This window comes from Gracilinanus agilis, chromosome 2, assembly GCF_016433145.1.
Source record: "Gracilinanus agilis isolate LMUSP501 chromosome 2, AgileGrace, whole genome shotgun sequence".
Taxonomy (NCBI): Eukaryota; Metazoa; Chordata; class Mammalia; order Didelphimorphia; family Didelphidae; genus Gracilinanus; species Gracilinanus agilis.
This window is the reverse complement of record NC_058131.1, coordinates 367,324,847-367,342,823: the sequence shown is the minus strand read 5'-3', so window position 1 is coordinate 367,342,823 and position 17,977 is coordinate 367,324,847. Positions and strand designations below refer to the sequence as shown.

The window sequence follows — 17,977 nt, the reverse complement described above, 5'->3', positions numbered from 1 at the left end:
TCCTTAATGAATTTTTCTATAGTGTAAACAATATGTGTCTTCTTTCACAACATGATGAGCATGGAAACATGTATTGCAAATAGCACATGTACAACATATCATATTACTTGCCATCTCATGGAAGGGGGAAGGAAAGAACATAGATTGCAAAATGTCAGAAAACCAATGATTAAAAATTATATTGACATATAATCTGGAAAATATTAAATAAAAAAACAGATCTATTATAACTTATAGTCTTAGGGAATTGTCTGGTAAATTGAGAGGTACAGTAATTTTACTGTGGTTACATATTCAGCATGTGTGGGCAGTACAAGAAGACCAGGGACTTTCAGATCCAAAGAACCCCAGGATGTAAAACTCCTGGGTAGACAGAAAGTCAGGGGCTTTCCATTCAGGAAGGCTATGGAAATAAGCCCAGAATACCCCAGAATGCAAGGCCTCTGGGGAAGCCATTAACTTAGAAGCAGTAAACATGTAGTCTTTCCCCCTTAACTTGAACCTAACCTATTCTCTCTGATTTATCAGATGTTTTGCCAAAAAGACACTAGGGCAAGAACTTCATCAGGAGCCTTGCTAGGGAGTCACCCATTCAACTACCAAGTCCAGCTGAGCAATCATACATTGACAATACTGATCAATCATATATAGAAAACTCTTGTCTTTAATCACTGAAGTAACCTATATTCATTGTCCTTACTCTGTGAATCATTACCTAGCATTTTTTCTGCATGAAAATTACCTAATTCATTTACCTTATATATTGTAGACCCCAATTCAGTAAACTTTACCTCTGCTCTAAGAAGCTATCTGCCTAGTTCTTAGTTGGGATTGGTCTTCCTGTACTCCCAGCCCCCATGCCTCTTGCCCTGGCTTAATGACCCACAGGGAGGCCCATCCCTGAGCTGGTCTTGGCAAGTATGTGTCAAAGGCAGGACTTGAACACAGTCCTTGTGACTCAAATTCCTGCTCTCTATCTACCATGTTATGTTGCTCCCTAAAGGGTGATGAAATAGAAGGGATTCCAGGCTGGAAGGATGAAAAATAGTACCAATGGGTCTGACCTTGCTAATGTTGTAGATTTATGTTATAGTTTTTAGGAGTCAGGTAAAGGACACTGCAGGAGCACAAACTTCACCCATGTTCTCCATGTAGAGATATTTGTAGTATTCAAATGTCACTCTTCCTACGTGGAAAATTCTCTGTCTTCTGTCCTGTCCAGCATTTCCCTCATTTTCTCTGGCACAGATTCCATCTCCTTTTCTGGGGCTATTATCTTCTTTCCCCCTGGCCTTTTCTCACAATTCTATAAGCTTCTTTCTTTTTGCTCCATTTTGCAACTGTGCTCCTACCACTGGATCTGTAAAGTGGAGAGGGTGAGAAATTGCCTAGTGAAAGTGAGAAATCAAGAACTGTCATAAAGCCAGGATGAAGGTGGTCTGGCTTGAGAATTACATAAAAGCCAATGGCATGCTTTGGGAAAAGCATATTCAAATGATTCTCTACTTTCCCATAGGAGAATATAATCCTAGAAGTGTGTCCTAAAGGAAAAAACAATATTGTGATAATAATAGTGGACATTGATACAAAGCCTCAAAGCACTTAACATATTCCCTCCCTTAAAGCTCACAACAACTTTGTGAGATAAGTACCAGAGGTATATCATGATCTCAATTTTACAGATAAAGAAACTGAAGCTAAGAAGTTAATCAACTTGTCCCTAACCACATAGCTAATAAGTATAAGTACTAGAATTTGTTCTCAGGTCCTTCTGACTCCCAAGACCAGTGTTCTATCTACAAGAAAACCCTGTTTCCCTGGCATAATGGAAGAAAGAACATTGACAAAGGAGTGCAAAGAAACTGATAGTCATCCTGGTTATGCCACAACTGATAGGATTTTTTTCAAGATCTCTCTGGGGTATCATTTTTGTCATCTGTTAAAATGAAGGGGGTTGGATTAAGTCACTTAGAATATCTCTTCTATCTCTAATATTGATAATAAAGCTAGGTATGTTAATGGCCATCAAAATCCATCTACAATGACATTGTCTTATTCTCAATCTGAGAATTAGTAGCTATCTATTTTTCTTTTTCTTTTTTTAAATCTTTGACCATTTAAATTTATTTAGCAAACAGTTTATTAATTTCAAAGCACATACTAAAAAGATCTAGAAAGAAAGTAGGTGTGTCCATTGACTGGAAAGTGACTGAATGAAATTGACATATAAATTAAATGGAATGTCATTCTTCTGCAAGAATCAATGAGTATGAAAATTCAGAGAAATATAGGAACACGGATATGAACTGATGCTCTTAAGTCAGCAGAACTAGAAAAATGTATACAAGGACTTTTGATGTGGTTCAATTGTTTTCAATCATATCTGACTCTTTGTGACTTTATTTGAGGTTTTCTTGACAAAGATACTGGAGTTGACCTTTTTCTTTCTCTAACTCCTTTTACAGATGAGGAAATTGAGGCAAACAAGGTTAAGTGGCTAGCCCAGAATCACCCAGCTAGCAAGTTTGAGGCCAGATTTGAACTCAGGAAGATGAGTCTTCCTGTTTCCAGGCTTGGCACACTATCCATTGTACCACTTAGCTGCCCAAAACAAGAACTACAACAATGTAAATGGAAAGAACAAAACTGCAAGAAACTGACCGCTGTGTTATTATAATGGCCAAGCCTGACTCCAGAGAAGAGAAGATGTATCTTTCTTCCTTCTTTCCCACATTAGAGTCAGGGGACTATCTATGGTTGTGGATTTGAAGGATGTGTTAGTTTTGTTGAACTGCCTTTTTTCCCCTCTCTTTTTTATTCTTTGAAATAAGGGTTTGGCCTGCTAGGGAGGGGAGGGGAGAGGGCTCTTTAGAAATGAAAATGATAAGAAAACAAAAGATTAATAATCAGTTAATAATAAAAATTTAGGACCTATGCTGTTTCCTTCTCCAGACAGAGGTCATTAAGCAAGGTGCTGGGGAGCATTTTTTCAGGTATGTTGTAGAGAGAATCCTTTTTCAAGTAGATGGATTGTCCTCAATGATGTCAGGGTTCTATTTCAACTCACAAATTCTGCCATTCAGTAACCACACAGAGCCAATGCCTTTACGAAAAGGGAGGCCTCTTTTCTCTTGCTATTACTTGGTGCTAATGTTCCCTCAGGATGCCTATAAAGCCAGAAAACAGACTTTTAAAGTCAGAAATCACAATTCCCAAGAGGATTCCATGTACCTTACTATGCTCTGTGTTATGGGACACTGAATCAACCTCATAACCCAGGACTTTATAGCTTCTGCAACCGTGGTCAGAGCTGACTTCTGTACTACCCAGCAGTCAATACAAAGCCTAAAGATGCTTGGAATTCAAGGGTCCCTAAAGTCCTCCCCACCTCAGCTAAAAATGTCTGTCCTATTAGCCTACCTTGGTGCCTAGAATTCCTGTTAGAATAATTTGTGGGGCGGGGTATATGGGGAGTAGAGGAAAGATTGATTCTAAATGTCCCTATTTTAATGCCAACTTCTTAAATGAAAGGAACATATGTGTGCATGTCCATATATGTATATGTATGTACATATACATAAAATCATTAAGCTATGGGCAGAAATCATGTACCTGAAGGAATAAAACACAGAACAAGTAAATTTGGAGAGTAAGGACATTAGGAATACAGGGTTTAGAACTTGAAGGAAATTATAAGGGATCATTTGTATTCTGGAGGACAGAGCAGGTGAATTAGTGAGTCTTGAAGCACATTAAATAAAACCTCATCAATGAAACATTTTTTAAATGCTCAGAAGGAAAAAAAAAAGAAATTCGGGGAGTAGAACAAATATAGTAATTTTGTTAAAACCTTTTGAAATTGAACATGAAGGAACTGAGAGCCCAAAGATTATAGTAACTTGCTTAAGATCAAATAGGTCAAGTGGTCAAGTCAAGATTTGAACCCGAGTTTTCTAACTCTCAATTTAGGGCTCATTCCAAGTAGAGCTGTACCTGGGCAATGGATTTAGGGAAGACCTAGACCCCATGCATGAGTGGACTGTACTATGTTGAAAGTTAGACAGATGTGGGCGACTAAGTGGCTCAGTGGATTGAGAGCCAGGCCTAGAGAAGGGATGTCCTTGGTTCAAATCTGGCCTTAGACACTTCCTAGCTGCGTGACCCTGGGCAAGTCACTTACCCTCCATTGCCTAGCCCTGAGCCCTCTGCTGCCTTGGAACCAATACACAGTATTGATTCTAAGACAGAAGGTAAGGGTTTGGTAAAAAGGAAAGGAAGTCAGGCAGACAGCTGCCCTATGACTTAGGTTGGCAAGGCCCAATATTCAAAACCCTTCTAGCCATCATTTGATCATCTAGTCCCTATTGCTATTCTGGGTCTAGAACAAGTTCTACATAAACTTGTTTGAAGTTGCTTTCTCCCATTCTCTGGGTCATCTCTAGGTAGATGATATGGATCACCTTTCTCCCTCTGATACTTTTGTCAGTGATGTTTGGTTTAAATTAAAATCAAGGACAATTGTGAGAGGAAAAAGTTGTGGGTATGGAAGAGAAGGAGTCTTTTTCTCTATTTGCTGCCTTTTATTGGATCTTGCCAATCCAAGTGATAGGGCAGCTTTGTTTCTGGTAGGGAGAAAGTGTAATATTCCTTCTCTGCTTTTCTCCTTTTTGTCTGTTTTTCTCCTGGGTCTTTGCTTCACTTCAACAAATGTTTACTTAATGCCTGATGTGCATAATGCTAGATACTGGGGATATATAAACAAAGTCCCACTCCTCAAGGAACTTTTGTTCTAGAGCAGGGGTTGGCAACGTATGGCTCTTTCTGCAGGAGCCATAAAGTCAATTTTTTTTCAGGTACTGTTACAGGAGCGCACTGTGAGCACTGTACGGCTCTCACGAAATTACATTTTAAAAAATGTGGCGTTTATGGCTCTCAGGACCAAAAAGGTTGCCGACCCCTGTTCTAGAAGGACAGTTCACTTAACCTCTCCGGATCTCACTTTGTGTCTGTAAAATAAAGAGGATGTACTTGATAAAAGTCCCTTCAAATTCTCAATCCTGTGATTCCATGAACCAAGTGTGGGCAAATGTTAGGGTCCATGAGGATTGTACATCTTCTGCCATTTCAGGGTGTCCGTATGAGGACCATGGAGAAAGCATTGAAAACCTCATGTTCCCCTTCATTTCCAGGCCATTCTCCAAAGGGAAGCCAGGCCACTTCTCTTTGGCTCAATGCCATCATCTGCAAAGGAAGGGAATCTCAATCTCAAGATATTATAGGATGAGCACAGGACTGGGGAGGAATCAGAAGAATAAAACTTGGGCTCCAAGTAGCTGAATCGAATTTGGTTCCAGTGACGAATGTAACCTTGGCAAATACAGCAATTTCTGCATGTTTGTGTGTGTGTCTGCATGTGTGCACATGCATGCATTAGTATGTGTGTATGTGTGTATAGTAAGTGTTTTGTAGATTATTGTTAGCAAATATTTTCCTAAAATTAGGGAATTTCTTGAAATGGGTCAATGGTACACTGATATTTGGTACTTATGCAGCAGCACCCAACCAGGGCTCTGAAATAGTTCCCTATAAAGAAGCCAGAGTCTATATTCCAGGTCCCAACTCGTCAATTCTTTCTCAAAGAAGGTAAAAAAGCTGACTTCTTATAGCAGTGTTGGTGAAGTTGTGGCATGTGTGCAGAGCCCACACTCAGGGAGCTAATCTGTTCCCCTCTTTCGAGCACCAGAGGACATTTTTTTTGCATGCCCTATCCCTCTGTCCAGTCACCCAAAGGAAGCAATTCCTCCCTCAGTTCTCTCTGGCAATGGGGAATGGGGAGCTCACAAACAGCTTGAATTTGCCCTCTGGACACTTGCACACCTTGGAAAAGGTTCACCAATGCTGCCCTATAGGAACTAGAAGTCTGAGACTCCAAGGAGATAGAGTTTAATTCCAGTAGTAGATTGAAAACTAAAATATAGAGGCAAGATCCTGAGACTTTAGCTACTGGCCATGCCATGCGTAAGGTTAAAATAAATGCCTAAAATAGGCAGATTGGTTTCTTTAAGCTCTGAACCAACAATAGGTATCTCATCCTTTGTTACAATTCAAATGAATAAATTTTGATTGATTGCCTATGGGACTAGAATGAAGGATGAGGCAAAAACAACTCCCCCAAAACAAAATTTAAAACCTCACAGGATGTGGAGTTGGAAAGCATCTTACAGATCATTAGGTCCTATCCCCCTCATAATATAAAGAGAGACCTCAGGTCTAAACAAAGGAAATTATTTGCCCAGGGTCAAACATCAAATATGTGAAAGAGCTGAGATTCAACAACCAGCTCTTCAAATTTCATACACAATGCTTTTTTCCATTATACTCAATGACCTTGAAGATTAGTAAAGCAATAGTTCCTTCCTTCCAGGAGTTTATAATGTAAAGGGGAGATAAGATGCATCAGTTTCCTCATCTGTAACATGAGGGAACTGAACTAGATGTTCTAAAGTTCCCTCCTACTCTAAAATCCATAGTCCTTTGACAAACAACCATGATGTAAAACAGAATTAGATCAATGCCATAAGAAAGCTACAAAGTGCTCTCTGGGGGCCTAGAAGAAGTCCTGAGCTCATCATTAGAAAGATGATGTAATCATTTTGGCTTTGACAACAGGATTTTCAATTCCTGTATATATATTAAGCCTGTATAGAAAAATAGAATTATTGGCCTGCCCAAATCACCTATGAAGTGGGGAAGAAATTAGATATAACGCCCCAAACTCTGAGACCTGCAGAGGGAGGCTGACCATTCATGCAGACCAATCTCTAAATTAGACTTTCTTCCTACAACTTGCTTTTCTGGAGAGCATTCTGGGAGGATAAGTAACTCTTCTAATTTCCCAGATATTGCCTCTGCCCTTGCTAAAAATTGGAGTGATTGAATAAATTGGTGTTTAATAATGAATTCCTTTTCTGTCTCTCCCCACTTACATCCATTTCTCAAAATCAATAAACTTCAACAATCTTTTATAAGGTACTGACTATGCACCAGACCCAGGAGAAGACCCAAATGTGAAGGGGGGGAAAAGACATGATCCAAATGCTCAGAGAACTCACAATATAGTCAGAATCTCAGAATCTGAAAGTTAAGACAGATAACTTGTCAAGTAGTCCAATCCATATACAAATGGAATCCTATCTATTACCTACTGACAAATTGTCAGCCATCTCCTCCTTGAAGGCATCCATGATAGGGAAAGTACCATTCTCTAGGGAAACCTTTGAACACCTTTAATTATAAGGAAGTTTTTACTGACATAAGGCCTCAATTTTTCTCTTTACAATTTTCACTCATTGCTTCTGATTTCTCCCTCTGAGGCCAAAGAAAACAAGTTGAATCCACTTGATACCCTATTCTATTCTTGAAGAGAGAACTGATGTTTTTCCATTGTCTTTTCTTCTCCAGGCTAAATATCCCCATTTCCCTCAAGTGATCCTCAGATAACAGGGGCTCAATATTTTTCACCACCCTGGTTGTCCTTCTCTTGGCACTCTTTAGATTTTCAGTGTTCCTTTTAAACCACAGTGACCAGAGTGAGCAGTTTCATTGAAAAGGAAAAATATGCCAATAATTACTGGCATATAGAAGGCACATAATGAATGTTTATTGACTTATTGAATACAAAATAAAACATGTACTGCTCAAGAAAGCCTTTAGTATAGAGCCTGCCACATCCTATGTGCAAAATAAATGCTTGTTGACTTGTGAATCAAGAATCATACAGATCTTAATAGTAGATAATAGATAATAATAGATCATGTCATCTCATGTTATCCTTGTCTGGGTACCACTGAATCTTCTCAGTGTAAAGTCCCTTGAGGGAAGGAGCTGTTTTTATTTTCATATCCTAGTATTTTGCACTGCAACCTACATATAGTAGGTCCTTAATAAATGGTTTTTTTTTAAAAAAACTGAATTGGATCCTATGTTCAATTCACAAAGTTAATAATAATACTGATAATTTAGTTAACTCAGGGATCTTTCTATGTGGACCAGTAAAGCTAACCACAGGCTCATAAACTCTTATAGTTGTTAGTAACCCCAGAGATGATCTAGCCCAACCCTTTTCTAGTACAAGAATTGGAGGTTCTATCCCAAGTGAATTCCCCCTTTCTAGCACTTCTTCATTTGTGAGGTGAAATGCTTGTACTAGGTAAACTCTAGCTTCCCTTTCAATACTAACTCATGATTTATTCAGCAGATCAAATGGGAAAACATGTAAATTGTGTTGTAGGCCTTAAAGTATTATATAAATGCTATCTATTTCTATCCATTTTTTAAATTTCTTCATTCATTCATTCACATTTATAGCCATTGGTCTATATGCAACACAAAGGGCAGTTGCTAAGAGAACTACAGTGATCAATGAGACAAGGTCTGGGCTTTCAAGAAGCAAATCCTCTAAAACATCTATGAATCCTTTCCATTGAATTGCTGACAGGTGGTGATCCAGGCTCTGTACTTACCTAGTGACAGGGAGTTCATTGCCTTTTGCGGCAGTTCGTTTCTTTTTCAGGCATCATTTAAGACAGTGATTCCCAAAGTGGGCGCTACCGCCCCCTGGTGAGTGCTGCAGTGATCCAGGGAAGTGGTGATAGCCACAGGTGCATTTATCTTTCCTATTAATTGCTATTAAAATTTAAAAAAAAATAATTTCCAGGGGGCTAAGTAATATTTTTTTCTGGAAAGGGGGGGGTAGGCCAAAAAAGTTTGGGGACCACTGATTTAAGAGAAACATTTCCTACACTGACCTGGTATCTACCTCCCTATAACTTCCAATGTGTTTCTAGTTTTACCCTATAGAGACACATACAGAATAAGTCTAGTTTCTTTTCTCCCAACACCCCTTCAAATATTTGAAGGCAATTGCTATTTCCTCCTCACCCCCTCCTCAGCCTAATCTCTGGCCCTCCCTCAGTATTGTTGGATTCTCAGGGACCATGTACTCCTCCAGACAGAACAACCATCTGGAACCACCACCTGCCTGGCTTCTCTCCCATTGAGGTTTAGATGTAACTAGCCTCTTAAATGTTTTCAGGTGGGTGGAATGAACATCCTTAAGTTCATTTACACAATGCATACCCATGGCAGGGAAACAGACTAATTACAACTAATTACAACCTGTGGACTATTTGATTTCTCTGTCTTCACTTCGTTGTTCGAACTCCACTGAGTTTCCTCTTGTTCCTTGTTTGGGGGAATAGCATGTTCTTCAGCTGTGAAAACAGGATTCTGCCACAAACCATACTATCACATGATGCATAATGGGAATAATATGTATTTCTCATCATATCTTCTGCTGAGACATTGACCTTGTTGTGTTATGGTTTGGATGCTACTTACTTTTCTTTGGCCTCACTCTCTTTGTCCATAAAATTGGATTGATTCAGGGGGTCCATGAACTTGAAATCTCTCTCTAGAGACTTAGGGGTCCATGCACCCCAGGTTAAGAATCCCCAAATAAGATAACCTCTAAGGTCTCTTTTATTACTAACCTACTCGGGAAGTACAAAGATCTCCCATCTATTACACAAAGAGTTAATCTCTGAAATCTTTCTAGGATACAAAATACTCTGAGTATGTTAAAGAAAAAAACAATGTTCATTATCATTAATGGAGCTAACATTTCTAGCCTGGAACTTTCTTAAATGATTTTAAATGATCATTAAGCATTCATTAGGTGCCCTCTGCATATATGAGTCGTACTTAGTCTTCAAGGACAAGATCAAATCTTTTCTCTTGCATGGAGCCTTCTTCATGTTCACATTGTTCTAGTTCACACTGATTTCTCCTTGCTTTTGACTCCTGTTTCACTTACAGAAAATGGTTTATAGTATAACAATTGCCTTCTACTTATATGTTGAATGATGAGTTTCATTTCCTGACCAAGAGTATAATCAATGAATCATTTGTTGTTGTTGAGTAATTTCAGTTGTATCAAACTTTGTGACCCCATTTGAGAGGTTCCTTGGCAAAAATACTGAAGTCCACCATTTCTTTCTCCAGCTCATTTAAAAAATGAGGAAACGGAGGCAGATACGGTTAAGTGACTTGTCCATATCACACAACTACTAAGTGTCTGAGGCCAGATTTGAACTCGAATCTTCCTGACTCCAGGTCCTACACCTATCCATTGCTCCACCAAGTTGCTCAATAAATCAGTAACCATTTTATAAGTATCCACTATATGCCAGATGTTAAGCATGAAAAAACGAAAAAACAATAGTTCTTGTCCCTAATGAGTTTACATTCACAATTCCTCTTGTAAGTAATTAATACTAAATACAGGGGTAGGGAATGGGCCTATCATTTCATAAGCATGTAAAATTCCTAGATGAGAAAACTCTTCCTGCTAAGGGAGGCTGGTGCTTTCTTTGAGAGATGCCTAGAGAATGGGGAAGTTAAACAATTTGTCATGGGTCACATGGCCCATATGTGGCATAGATAAGACTTGAATTCAATGCTTCTTGGCTTCTCTATCTAGCATGCCATGTCACCTTTTATACAAAGTAAACAGAGTGCCCCAAAAGTCTCAGGAGACAGTACAGTAGGATTCAGCTGTTGGATGAATGGAAAAGATTGGTGGTCCTAAAGGTATATCAATAGGGTATTGATGGGGAGAAGAATAGAGTGGTCTTTACAACTACCACTGGAAAGAAGAAGTAGACATGAAATTCAACAATATAGACAGATTGTGAGTTCCCTTTTCAAGGCCAGGGATGAGTGATACGAGATATTTCATATTGCCTTCTATTTTTTCCATTCTTTTGATTTTGTTTTATTGTTTCTTAATGAATTGTGAAATCATTAGTTTCTATTTGCCCAATTCTAATTTTTTGAAGACTGAATTTCTTCCATGGCCTTTTGATTCTACTTTTCCATTTGGTCCATTCTACTTTTCATGGCACTCTTTTCTTCATTAGATTTTTTGCCTCTTTTTACACTTGGCCAATTCTGTTTGCTTTTTTTTTTTTAACTTTTTTCTTTATTGGATTTTTATGTCTCTTTTTCCAGTTCACCTATTTTGCTTTGTAAGCTATTATTTTCTTTTTGCATTACTTTTATTTCTTTTCCCCATTTTCTTCTCACTTTCAGCCTGTCTTATCTGATTTTTGAATTCCTTTTTTGAGTTCTTCCAGAGTTTGAGACCAACCTCACCCCCCTTTCTTAAAATTTTCCATGTGGTTGCTTGGATATCACCATCTCTTATTGGTTTTGTCCTTTTCTCCTTGTCCCAACAGAAATTTTTGAGGGTTAAGTGGTTTTTATTTTGTTTTGTTGTTGTTTGCTCAACTTTCCAAGCTTTTATTTATTTATTTATTTATTTATTTATTTTGCCTGTGAACTATGTATTCCAAAAGTTGATAGCTGATTCTGTTTCCTCTGCTGTTGGCTTGCAGGGATCAGCACTGTGAGTTATTTTGCCCTGGGGCAATGTCTTCAGCAGATTTGAAAGAGCCTATCCCTACAGACTTCTAGAACTCACTGTGGGCTGATACTAGGGCCTGGAACTTCAAGAGGTGGATCTGAGGTACTCTTTTGTTGGTGTAGCCTGCCTTCAAGGTGGGGAGTGGTCAGCCAACACTCCTCTGTGTGCAGTTTTGCTTCTGGTTCCCCCTTGTCCTATAAAAATCAACCCTCTTTGCCTACCTTTCAAGTTGTGTTCAGTGGAGGGCCCCCTCACTCTGTCCTTCTTTGACTCTTGTCATTTTGAGGCTACTTCAAAATTGGTTTGGAAAGATAGCCAGAGCTGTTTTGACTTTCACTTCTATTAAGCTGCCGCCTTGGCTCTGCCCCCTCAGGATGAGTGATTATTGTGTAGGTGGGGGGAAGGAAATGAGCACTTATAGGAAGTTTTGAGGGAAGAATATTCCATAGCACTTATTCTGCTTTGGTGTTAAGGACTTGGAGATGGGTGATGTTAAGTGATTTGTCAGGTTCAAGAAGCTAATGTGAATTAGAGGTAGGATTCAACCCCAGGTCTTCCTGATTCCAAAGCCAACTCTCAGCCCTGCTCTACTGGTTAGTAGTTGTCCTCATTTCCCATTACATCTAAGTTCAGCCCTAATCAAGCTTTACTTCTGCATCCATCTCACCAACTGTACCATGTTTACTCCTCCTGCCCTTCCCTACCTCCCACCTTCTAGTTCTGGAATCAATCAAATCAACCTTGACATTGCTTCTCACAGTACTCTGATATGTCCCCACTAACAATCTTTTCAAGCCAAATTATCTCCCTGGCCACTACTCTGTCTGAGTTGCTTATTCTTATTAGCATGTAAGCTCCTTGAAGATAGGGATTATCTTTGCTTTTATATTTGTATCCTTAGGGTTCATCACACTGATTGGCACATAGTGCTTAAAAATTGTTTTTTGTTCCTTCATCCATTCTTCTTTATCAAGGTAGAAATCGAGTTTTCACTGGTACTGACAGCTTTGGAAAGTTCCAGATAGTCCTATAAACATGATGGTGAAACAATGGCATGTGTGCCAAAGATGGCACTCAGAGACCTCTCTCTGTGGGCATGTGAGCCATTGCCCACCAGAGCTGCTCTGTTCCCCCTTTCCACCCTGCCTCCTCACCCCTCTGCCCAGTAGCCCAATGGAAGCATTTACTCCCTTCCTTGAGTGGAAAGCCTGGGCCACTCCCCTCTCTTTCTCCCTCTCCTGTCTGGGGTGAGATTGAGGGGACCTCAGTCTACAGGAAGACCAGGACATAGTATGCAGTGTGTGTGTATGTGTGGGGGGGTTAGGGCATCACATACAATGTCTAAAGGATTCACCATCACTGTTAGAAACAACACAGGTTGGGTCAGATGTGCATCTATAGTGAAGGGTATGGGGAGCATATTCTTATTTTTTAAAAAAACCAACAAGATATTTCCTTCAGATCAAATGTTATCATTATTCATCCCTCTATACCAGCCTGATCCTCAGACTCCTGAGGGCGTCTTCTGTTGTCCAGCAGCAGATGGTGCTGACAATCTTATAAAAGTAACTGGTCTTTAAAGATTCCTTTTCTGGTTCCCAGGACAAAGATGGAGTCCCTGGTCAGTGAGTCTTTCTAAAGTCTCAGCATTCCTTGACATTGGTTTCTCAGTTGTCTCAGTTTTCAGTGGAAGCCTCTGCCTGCCAATCCACCTCCCAAAAGATGCAGCTAATGCAGTTTGTTAAAATTTATGAAAATTCTCTGTTGCTGGAAGAAAGAGAAATTCAGTGATATTAGAATGACAGTCAGCCTGCCTCAGGTCTCTCCCCTCTCCTTCTCCTTTGAATTAAACTGATATTCCTAAAGCACAAATCTGTCCATGTCACTTCCTGTTCAAGAAACAAGTAGCTCTCTATTTCCTCAAGAATAAAATACAAACTATTCTTTCTGCTTATCACTTATATCCCTTCATAATCTGGCTATAGTTGATCTTTCCTGGTTTATGAACGTGAATTTGTTTTCCCATATGCCATATTTGAGCCAAATAACCTACATTCTGAGCCCTCCACCTTAGATGACATCCTGTATCCTTCCTCTGTAACTTTGCACAGGATGTTACCTATGTTTAAACAGAATTCCTCTTTCACCTCTATTTCATAGAATGCCTACCTTTTCTCAAGGCTTAGACCAATTACTTCCAAGTATAGGACTGTTCTCTATCAAATAATCCCATCAATTGCTAGTGTCCCCTTCAAAATCCTCTGGATTAATTTTGCCATTTATTTGATGCTTCTCTGTGTACAAAATGCTTCTCTAAAGCAGGATATAAGCTCCTGGAGGTCAAGAATTCTTTCATTTTATCCCCTATACATTCCTAGTGTTTAACAGTGCTTGGCACATTCTTTGAACTTATTAAATGAATGGATTAAATCTCAGAGTTACTGAACCATTCTACACACACACACACACACACACACACACACACACACACACACACACACACACACATCCTCACCACTGTCTTAAAAACTGACTTCTCTATACAAGAGGATCATTCTTTCCTGCATAGTCTTTCAGAATTGTGAAGTAGACAAAATATATTTTCAACAACTCTGTCCCCTTTTCTATAGTCATTCTTTCCTTTTTCCTCCATCAGTCCTTCCTCTCAGGTCATATATTTAGAACTGGAAAGGACCTCAGAGGCTATCTCATCCAATCTTCTCATTTTACACTTGAGGTAATTGAGATTTGTGGAGGTCAAATGATTTGCCCAAATTCACTCAGTCACACAAAGTCAGAAATGTGGTTTGAACCCAGGTCTGATAACTTTAAAGTCAATACTCTTTCCACTTCGCTGCTGCCTCCCTTTATACTGTGCTTCCTTGTCTAACTGAACACCAGTCCCTTCACTGTTGGAGTTCATCTGAATCAGCCCTCTTGGGCAATGCCCAGTGTTCTGGACCCTTCCCTCTTCCTTTCACAACTTCTGCTAGACTGTGTCCCATGTGTCCCATCTCTGCTGGGTGATGGGCCAACCTGACAAACTATTATTTCCTGTTAAAGGTGGTAGTGGTCAGAAATAGCTTCATGTAGTCCTCTTCTTAGATAACACCTGCATTTTAACTAGGGCCTTCAATGCTTTAATTCAAAGGAGTAAATAACATAGTAACTCCAGGCACTGTGGCAGACAGGCAAAAGGAGATATTTTTGGCTGGGGGTGGGAAGACATTCAGCTCCCTGCAAAGCACACTCAGAACAGCTGCCTACTCTGCCCAAGATTGTAGTCAGCTCTGCTCCCCTAATAAAGGAAAAACTCAGGGATTTAAGGATGCATGGTCCTTTTCCATTCCATGGCTTGATACTTCTTCATAAACTAAACTAACAAACAACCCCAGAGGGACAGAGAGACCTGAAAGTATTCACATCAGAGGGAAGACAAATGTAGAGATAAAGGTCACTTTTCAAATCTGTTACTCTCTTTTTATCAGGACTGAGACAAGCACTGAACTGGCGACAGAGTGAAGAAAGCCGGAGTTTAAATCCTGCCTCTGACATTTACTAATGTAAGACCTGGAGCGAATCCTTTAGCTGCCTCAGTTTACTCATTGGTAAAATGATGGGGGTGGGCATGATGCCCTCTAAGTTATCATGATTTTTCCTTTAATCAGATTTCATATAAATAAGGATTAAAGAAAGTTAGAATTAGAAAAGACCTCAAAGATAATCTGGTTGAACTCTCCTTACTTTACATAAGAGGAACTCTGGTCTAGGGAGTGACTTGCCCAAGGTCATACAGCCAGTCAGGGCAGTCCTAGAAGCTGACATGTCTGGAATACTTCTCATCCACCTCTGCACCAAGAAAATGCAATGGCACTCTTGGTACTGCATTTAAACACCAAAGAATCAAATGACATACAAACAAGCTGCTGTGGAGGATTGATTTCTTTTTCTTAAAACAGTTTCCAAGATGTGTCATATCTTATTTCCTACACTCTGAATATCTACAGTCCAATGCCATGGTGACTGATGCTCATGATGGAAACCCAGGGGGACAGAGAGACCTGAAAGTATTCACATTAGAGGGAAGACAAATTGTGCTCAATCTCATGTTTCAAATATTCTAAGACTATCAGTTAAAGAGGAATTACTGATCTGAAGCAGTGGAAAGACATTCCACACCAAGAGGTTCCTATGCTGATGAAATTATAGGACTTGTAATCTTCTGCTTGTCTGTACACACACCTATGTGTATTTATATGTGTATATGTATACACACATACATGTATCTTTTTCACACTTAGTGTATTTTATTGCATGGTATTCTTCTTCTTCTGAAAATCGGTAGTTCATATGTATGTAGCAGTCCTCTCGGAATCAGATAATGCTCCTTGCCCTCAGCCTCCTCCACAATCATGCATTACCAATGACTGGACTACTATTTGTGGCATAGTTAACTCCCAGAAAGGAAAAAAGGGGTGAAAAAAAGGGATTCTCTTCTGAAGTCCATGTTGCAGTAGCGCCCAGAGGCAGCTCAAACATTAATACTGAATTTGCTTAGTCCCTGGAAAGGCAGGCAGGCTGACACATCCTTGAGCCGTGGGAGGAGGCAGCTTGAGCCAGCTGTACCCAGCTGTGCCCAGCTGTGCACACATACCCAGTTCCAGATTTCCCCCACCCCTGGGGCAGGGGGGGGCTCTCTACTCAGCCAGTCTCTTCTGTGATGCAATCCAGGTCACTCCAGAGTCTGTCAGTAAACTTTCCACTGAGTGCAGAAACCAGTGTTGACTCTATGGGGAGCTTTGCCTGGTTTTGATAAGAGCCAAGTCAATAAATCAATTAGATTAACCGAGAAGGAGAAAACATGAGCGTGAGGTTGTTGTTCCTTGTGTTTTTCGGGCGGCAGTCACCTCCCTTCTGACTCCAGTATTAATTGCTGCATTACCAGTGCCATGTAAGACAGTCAGCAAAGACTGGGAAAGCTGCCGACTCCTCCCTCATTTCAGCTCTGCTCTGTTATTCTTTACTCTCAGTTTTGCTCTGAGCACCTTGAGCTTCGGAAGTTCTGCCCAGGGCACTGAGCTCCCCAGGACCCTGGGTGATGTGCACCTTAGTGGACAGAAGTGGGACAGGGGGCAGAGGAAGGGTGCACCAACGCTGCTCTGCAGCCTTCTCTGTTTGATTTGCAAAAGGCAAGCCTCATTGCAGAGGTTGTTCGTGCTATTCCCTGAGCCCAAACCCACAGTTATCCCTCTTTGGAGGTGGGAGATTTTGCACTGCACCAAAGTGGAGTCCAAGTCCCTGAGCAACTCAGTGTGGCTGTGTGCTCTTGTTGGGGGAGTGCTCCCAGGCTTCAGCTACAAAGAAGAGCCTACCTCTTCTTCCACACCATGAGTGGCTGCTCCAAGAGATGCAAGCTTGGGATCGTGAAATTTGCCCAGACTATCTTTAGGCTCGTCACTGGGACCCTCAACAAAGGTAGGGAAAGCGACTCGAGTTTCCTTTTGACCACCATATGCTTCCATGCCAGCAGGATGGAGGACTTCTGTTCCTGAGTGGAGATTTTCAGGTTTCTCCCAGGAAGGGGGGGATCATCCAGAGGATGGAGAAGTGTCTGGGAGAGAAGTTGCCATGTCCCTCGATCCTGGTGTGGGGCAGGCAGGACGGGAGCAAGGCTCCTTAACCACGGGCAATTGCTTCAAACTTTGGAGACGGGACTTGGTGGTGTGAGGCTGATTGGTTACAGGCGTAGAGGCGACATCCGTTCTGGGCAGGGAGGGAGGAGGGCTAGACCTAGATTGGCTTATTCCTGAGTTTCAAGAAGTCATTGATGCTATGTTATGACTTTGGTTTGAGGCTGGTGGTTTTGCTGGGCTGGAATGGGTCAGGGGAGGGAGAAGACTGATACCAAAGCAGCAAACAGAAGATGAGATGTCGATTGCTCCCCATGATTGTTGAGGAGAACATATGTATTATACTTTGTATGCCTGATATAACTATGGGGTTCCAGCTTAGTGGACTCCCTGTCTTGTTTATGGTGATTGCCTTTTCCCCTTATTTTCCCATCAGTGGCCTGCAGTACCTTTGTTAATTGTTTGAAGTGAGCTTGGATAGCAAACAGCTCCCAGCCTTAAGGCTTCAGAGGGTCCAAAGAGAAGTGTTTGCCATTGCTCAACCTATGCCCTCCTCACGGTTGCCAACTATCAATTCAAATCTGGTATGTGTTACTTGGTTAGTGGAGTCACATTTTCAAGGCTTCCTCGTAATCTGAGGCTGGGACAAAGGTAGCATTCAGTGACATGGAAAACGGCATTGTCTGCGAAGAAAAATCTGAGAGCGAACAGAAATGTGATGTGGTTTTGTTGGTTTAAAAATGTTTTAAATATTTATGCCCCCTACTAGAAGCAAAGAATATTTTGGGGTGACGTATGATGCTGTAAAGAATGCTGACAGTCCAGTGTAGCAAGTCATTCTTTTTAAAAAATAAGTAGAGAA

At 40.6% G+C, this 17,977-nt stretch overlaps 1 pseudogene; it reads right to left on the bottom strand.

Moving 5' to 3' along the window:
* The window catches only part of LOC123233790, a 107,856-nt pseudogene extending 90,849 nt beyond the window's left edge, over positions 1–17,007 (bottom strand).
* Between the last annotated feature and the right edge of the window lie 970 nt (positions 17,008–17,977).